Genomic DNA, 7,097 nt, shown 5'->3' with positions numbered 1-7,097 from the left:
TGAGGGCTCAAAGGTCAAGCACATTCAACTGAGGTTTCCTGCGTTGCCCTACATGTACTGTGATTTCTCTGGATTCCCTGAATCTTTTCACAATATTATGTATGGTACTTGGTAAAAGACCTAAATTATTTGCAATTTTGCAGTGTGAAATGTGATTTTTGATTTGTTTGACACTTCTCTCGTGAAATTTGGCACGAAGTGGCGAGCCATGATCCAGCTTTGCTTGCAAAGACTGAGATGCTCCTATTATACCCAAACATAATACCTTGACCTATTACCAATTCACCTGCCTACTCTGAACTGTTTCAAACCAGATAACGTGGATATTCTATAACCTTTTCACTTTTATTTTGCTTCTGTCCCAACGTTTTTGGAGTGTGTTGCAGCCGTCAAAAACAATATTTGTTCATATTTACAAAATACATTTACGTTGGTCAGTGAAAACTTTGGAAATCTTTTCTTTGTACTTTTGTGAATTAAATCAAAGCTAAAGAGAATGAACAAAATGCAAAACAAATTGCATTTTACAAACTGTCCCAACTTCTCTGGAATTGGGGTTGTATATATACTGTGTATATATATATATATATATATATATATATATATATATATATGAATATATATGACATATGAATATGTCATGGAATATGAATATGGCATAAATAAGAGCTAAACTTTGCAAAGCCTAACGTGCCTGAAGTCTTTTTACTTTATTTATTAGGAAAGTCAGTGTCTTTTTCAGGTGTGGTGGATGTGCAATGTTGAAAGCAAAATACATACAGAAGGCTGTTATGAAGGCTTCATCAAGGCTGGTGCACTGGCACATGTCTATTCCATCTACTTTCACCACACTGAGCCCTCCTCCTATGATTGCCATTTTCCAGTCAGTATCCATCAGTTGTATGGTTGGAAAGGGTGTAGCAGGGTCCCCCTACATTAAAAAAAAAAAAAAATACAAAATTGAAAATGCTTTTCAAATTCATCAAATTTGAATAATAAAAATACAAAATTGAAAAAGCTTTTCAAATTCATCAAATTTTGTTACAGCCTCTTTGGCTCAGACAGTATAGCTACATACAGTGCAGAACTGCAAAAACAATTAGAAGGCTAATGTATAAGGTTCACAATATATGATGCATTTCATGTTCTTGTATAGACTGATAAATCTTACATTGTTTTCTAAAACCACTGTTTTAAGATTTTTAACATATGGGCTAAAAGTGTACAGAAGATGTTAATGATTTTTTTTTATTATACTCACTCCAGCAGGTGTCCTTAAGTATGGGTATTTTTTGAGTACATCCTCCACAGACATTCCTTCCATGTTTTCTCAAGGTCTCCAGGAGAATGTTCGTGCCATGTGGTCTTGGACAGTCGAGATGTCTGGATGTGTTTTCCGATACGCACTTTGTAGCACATTCACATGGGCCTCAACAGACATTGAATCCTCCCCAACACAAGTTTCCTTCATCAGAACAACAGAAACAGATAATGCTTAGACCATGACAGATAATGACAGCTAAGACAAATATGTGAAACATCTAAACACTTATTGAACACATTGAACTGCATAATTCTGGATGTGTTTTCCGATACTCACTTTGTAGCACATTCACATGGGCCTCAACAGACATTGAATCCTCCCCAACACAAGTTTCCTTCATCAGAACAACAGAAACAGATAATGCTTAGACCATGACAGATGACAGCTAAGACAGATATGTGAAACATCTAAACACTTATTGAACACATTGAACTGCATAAACATTAAGACGATGGTCAGGCAGTGAAAAAGTGGTGTATATTAGGCCTGTCGCAATAATCAATATATCGACTTATCGCGCATTATATGTACATGACCTCAATAATTTTTGGTGACGCAATATATCGTCCATTATATTTACTTAAAAATGAATGTCACTGTGTTTTGTACATTCCACTTGCGCCTGTGTCTTTTGCAGCTTCTCGTACATAACGTGGTGTAGTCATGAGGTGCTAGTTCAAATGTAAAAAATGCTTCTACAAACAAAGTTTCATCAGCAGATATGGCCTTGTTTAGGGATCTGTGCCTTTGTGCATACGGACATCTGACTGCCGAGTAGTGATTGTGTTTTTCAGCAATAGTGTGCACCCTCAATTTACAGAGAAGGTCAGGGAAAAATCTGTAGATGGAAAAATCTCCATACAAGTTCTTTGTGCATTTTTATTTTTTTCTACTTATTTATTGTTTATTTACTTTTTTATTCAGGTTCTGTAAGGTATCTAATATTTTGATACTTAATTTCCATGATCTAAATATTCTTAAAAATTTAAAGTTTGTTGTCATTTGGAAGTGTGTAGGCCTTCTTGCATTATTATGCGGTTACATTATGTTTATATATTCAGTGGCATAAAATGGTCTTTAAAATGACAATAATATGATAACTAATTAAATCTAAGCAAGATAAACTATTGGATTTTACAGTGCAGTTACTTTATATTAACAAGTAAAATAGACACAATGTATGCTAAACCTCTTTTAAAAATACCTCAAGTACACGTTATTAACAGCGTAATAGAACATCAATACATCCAATACTAGTGTAAAAGCGACTTTAGTGAGACATTTTATGCTTTCTTTTCTTCTATAAACCATCCACCTCTCATACACACAGGGGCATAATAATAATAATTTTCTATGTTCTCTACCTTACTTTTTGAGAAATGATTATTCTTGCAAAAGCCAGTAGATTAGGGATGGACTGGACTAAATCATCAATGAAAAATGTTACAATTTTTCAGGGGTGAGTGAGTGAGCATTATTTCACATGTTCCCCCTCCTTGGCTCAGCCATTTGGTGTGTCCTCAGACTACCGGGCATCTTGCATTAGACTCATTCATCCTGAAAAAAAGGTCCATTTGTCTTTTGAACATGTTGTTCTGCCCCCAAATGCCTTCTATTTCATAGTTGCATACTACTACCATTTTACTTTTTCCTTCCGGATAGCAGATCTTCAATATTCTTTTAAAGCTTCTTATTCATTGACATGTCAGCGCCATCTACTGGTTACTTCCATTCATACATTTCTGTAGAACATGGGTCTTCCAGGACCTCTTGGTGGATGGAGAAACAGTTATTTTATTAAATTTTAGGTCTGTTCTGTAATAAAAAAAATCCTTTTGAATTTTAATTGTACTTCATACACTATGTTCAAACGTTTGAGGTCAGTTAGACTTTTGAAAGAAATTAATATTTTTATTCAGCAAAGATGCATTACATTGTTAAAAAGTAACAAAAAAGACTATTATAATGTTACAACATTTTTTTTTAATCTAAAATAAATGCTGCTATTTCTATTCACCAAAGAATCTAAAAAAAAAAAAGAAGTTTCCACGAATATATTAAGCAGCACAACTGTTTTCAACATTGATAGTAAAATGATAGATACTAAAATGATTTCTGAAGAATCATGTGACATTATGGTTGCTGAAAATTCAGCTTTGTCATCGCAGGAATAACTTAACATTTTAAAATATAGTCAAACAGAAAATAGTTATTTTAAACGAATACTATTTAAGCCCTATTACTGGCTTTACTGTATATTTGATCAAACAAATGCAGCCTTTTGATTGGCAGTGTTTAATGTGGAGACAATTAAACATTTAGCTGAGCTTAAATGAACTTTTTCATTCTTATTCATATTTTTGTTTAACCCATATGTTCTCATATTTTTACAAAATCAGTTTTTGAGCAAACAATATTTAACAAACCCACTACAGTACCACCACAGACCCTCTATGCATCACAAACCTCCTTTTTAAGCCTGAAAAAAAATATTATTATTATTATTATTATTACTTGTTTTGTTTTGTTTGTGGTGACCTTATTATTTTGTTATTCTATGGGCAACACATTCATGACAGTATATGGTCAGTTCACCAAATATATCATTCCTTAGTGTCAAACAACTACTATTGCCGCATGTCTGCTGGTTGCCTGGTTTTCATGTTTCTCCTGGTTTCTTCATTTTGTCATCTGCAGCTTCCCTGAGCAGTAGCTCTCTGGCAAGTTCAGGCCTCCCCACGCAGGTCAAGCAGTGGGCCAGCATGGGGCATTTCAGAGTCGAGGAAGGAAGGCCCCGCCTCCACGCCATCAGAATGAGAAAGGACTGTTGTGAGAGGCTGTGAGGTGCACAGAGTCGAGCGAGCGATTTGGACAGTGGAGCGACGGAGACGGAGAGACATAACAAGAAGTGCTGCATCGTCCTCGGTGAGCTCATCACAGAGCCATGATAACAGCTCATCTGAGAGAGGCTCTGGAAGACAAAGACTGTTAGTGTGTGTCCACACCTCCATAGCCACATAACTTATTTGGCCGTTTTTAAATGATAGAAACTAGGAAAAGATTTGAGAATGATCTTAGCAAACCACAAAACAGGCCAAAATGGAAGAGCCTGGGTTGCACAAAATAGACACCTAAAGTTTAAGTGCAGTACATTTCACATATCTGCTTGGCTGTTCTGTATTACCTTCACACTCACAGGTTGAAAGACTGTTCTTGGACTCTAAATAACAAAAACAACAACTCTGACTTGTAAAGCACTGCAAAAACGTAGTATTTATTAGTCTTAGTGCTTCTGTCTTGTTTTCCAATACAGATAACTGAACATTTTCATATCAAGACCTAGTACTTAGTCATTTTGCTTCTGAAATAAATGGATCTTGATTCATGAACTGCTTTCTATTCTTTCCCCGCCATTAACGAGTTATCTCGTCTTTTACGAGAAAACGCTTCCCCGCCAAAGACGAGTTTTTACGGCTTTCCGTGTTTTCACTGTTATACACTCAGGGCGCTATTACACATCTTCTGAACGAGTACAAAACCTCCCGAACAAAAACACATGTGAACAGGATGGAAAAACCCCCAGTAGCCCCTCACTGCAGAACACAAGATCCAGGGGCCGTGGTTGGATCCATATCTAGGGGGTGGAGATTGGTAGGTTTAGGGGTGGAGATGGGTGGGTTTAGGAATCAGGGGGTGGAGATTGGTAGGTTTAGGGGTGGAGATGGGTGGGTTTAGGAATCAGGGGGTGGAGATTGGTAGGTTTAGGGGTGGAGATGGGTGGGTTTAGGAATTAGGAGGTGGAGATGGGTGGGTTTAGGTAGGCCTATATGTAAGGTGGGAGGAGTTGGATCTTGTGTTCTGCAGTGAGGACCATCTCGGAAAAACTAGCGATCTCACTCTGCATGACACCGGCCCTCCAGGACCGAGTTTGGACAGCCCTGTCTTATGTAAACAGATATATATGCAAAATAATGCGATAATCAGCAATAGACAGCATATAAATGAAAACTGCATAATGTTACGGAGTAAAATGTTGATGTCTGTGCAAGCTTTGGAGGTGTTGATGGAAGCGATTTACTGGATTTATGCTTTGATAATCGTACTGAATATTATCCAGATGTAGTTTTTGATAAAAAAAAAAATTTCTCAGCTTTTTGCTCAAAATTATGCATTTTTATGAAACCTACCTATATTCAAGTGTTTATAAAAAAAGATTAGAATAAAAAGGATTTTTTATGTTTAAAAGTAGAGGCTCTGATCTTTATTTTGGTGTACTGCATATTCAAATAGGCCTATTCATACAGCAAAATATACTGGAGGCCATCAAATTTTAGTGAAAATCATCAAAATCGCTGGGGGTGGCTGGCAACTTTTTTCAAGGAGTAGTTCACTTCCAGAATAAAAATTTACCAATAATTTACTCACCCCCATGTCATCCAAGATGTTCATGTCTTACTTTTTAAATTAAATAAAAATGAAGGTTTTCTCCATATTGTGGACTTCAATGGGGATCAACGAGTTCAACCCGCTGGCTAAAATTGAAGTCCATTATATGGAGAAAAATCCTGGAATGTTTTACTCAAAAAAACTTAATTTTTTTGCGACTGAAGAAAGAAACAGAAATTATCAGGAAATGTTCATTCTGGAAGTGAGGAAACAAGTCTTTACTTTATCTTGGGCAGAGTGAGCGGCAGCCGGCAGACAGGCTCTTCCAGAGGACAGTCCTTAGACATGGCTGCCCTGTCACCTTTCCAGACCAGCTGATCTTTGGTGACCTTGAATAAACTGATTACACCTTTGTAGTGAAGAGAGCTGTAGTTGCCGAAAGGGTCCACTTCTTTTCATTTCAAATACAGCCGGTTCCGCTTCTTTGGTTGTGGAATGTGATTATGTGTGAATCATTACCTGTGGGCTCTCCAACAGACACACACAGAAACAAGTACAGACACATATTGTGGATAAACTAAGATTCTAACACTAGACACTTGATTTAAAGAAACGAATACAAGATTTGTTATGTACCATTGCAAATGATGTTCCCGCTGAACCGGAGCAGCAGCTGTTCTCCCTCCTTCATGGAGAGTTCAGACGAGGGCTCTGGAGGGCCACAGTAATCCAGGGCCTGGAGTTCACACAATGCCCAGCTAACATCTCTGCTGGGCAGGGTGGCCACAACCACACTGCTGGGGTCCAGACGCTCATGATGGAGCACAACAGTCACCGAAAAGCTCTTTATAGCTTCTTCCAGATCTTCAACTAATGAAATCAGGTAAGATTTTACAGAGGACTGAAGGCGAAGGACTAGTAACCTGAGAACAGAGGAAGCAAAATGTTTCGTTTTTTTTTTTATTTAATACTTTTTTCACTTTTTGAAAATTCTTTAGATTACATTTTGGTTTGGTCACACTATACCTTTCATAGCCCTCTGTTAGCTCAAATCAGACCAAGCTGTTCTGTAGGTTCTTTATAGTGACTTTATCCAGAACCTTCCAACGGTTCTCTGTCCAGCCCAGCAGAGCCAGCTGCTCTTTATGAGTCTTTACTGAGGCACCATCAACCCTGTATCAGGAAAAAAAAAACGTATTTTATTTATGCACTAATTTCAACACCATTTTTTCCTCTTAAGCTCAGAATGTGACCTTACTTGATCTGCTGCGGTGAGAAAGTGCCTGATATAAGAGTGGGTCTGTCAGTCTCTTCTCCAGCTCTCCTCTTGTCAGAAATAGGAGGACAGGGCAGGATAAGTGTCATAGGTCGTCTGAGTTTAAGAGTT

At 37.4% G+C, this 7,097-nt stretch overlaps 1 long non-coding RNA gene across 1 annotated transcript; it reads right to left on the bottom strand.

The window, feature by feature from the left end:
* Positions 1-857: 857 nt before the first annotated feature.
* On the bottom strand, positions 858-6,318 carry LOC107684964 (uncharacterized). The gene is made up of 3 exons (XR_001633912.1): positions 6,308-6,318; positions 4,533-4,536; positions 858-931 (listed from the first exon to the last, which is right to left on the bottom strand). It is a non-coding gene; the product is annotated as an uncharacterized LOC107684964 (long non-coding RNA).
* Between the last annotated feature and the right edge of the window lie 779 nt (positions 6,319-7,097).

This window comes from Sinocyclocheilus anshuiensis, unplaced genomic scaffold, assembly GCF_001515605.1.
Source record: "Sinocyclocheilus anshuiensis isolate Anshui unplaced genomic scaffold, SAMN03320099.WGS_v1.1 scaffold49, whole genome shotgun sequence".
NCBI classification, from domain to species: domain Eukaryota; kingdom Metazoa; phylum Chordata; class Actinopteri; order Cypriniformes; family Cyprinidae; genus Sinocyclocheilus; species Sinocyclocheilus anshuiensis.
The sequence above is the reverse complement of the archived record's forward strand: the minus strand, read 5'-3'. Positions and strand labels throughout refer to the sequence as shown.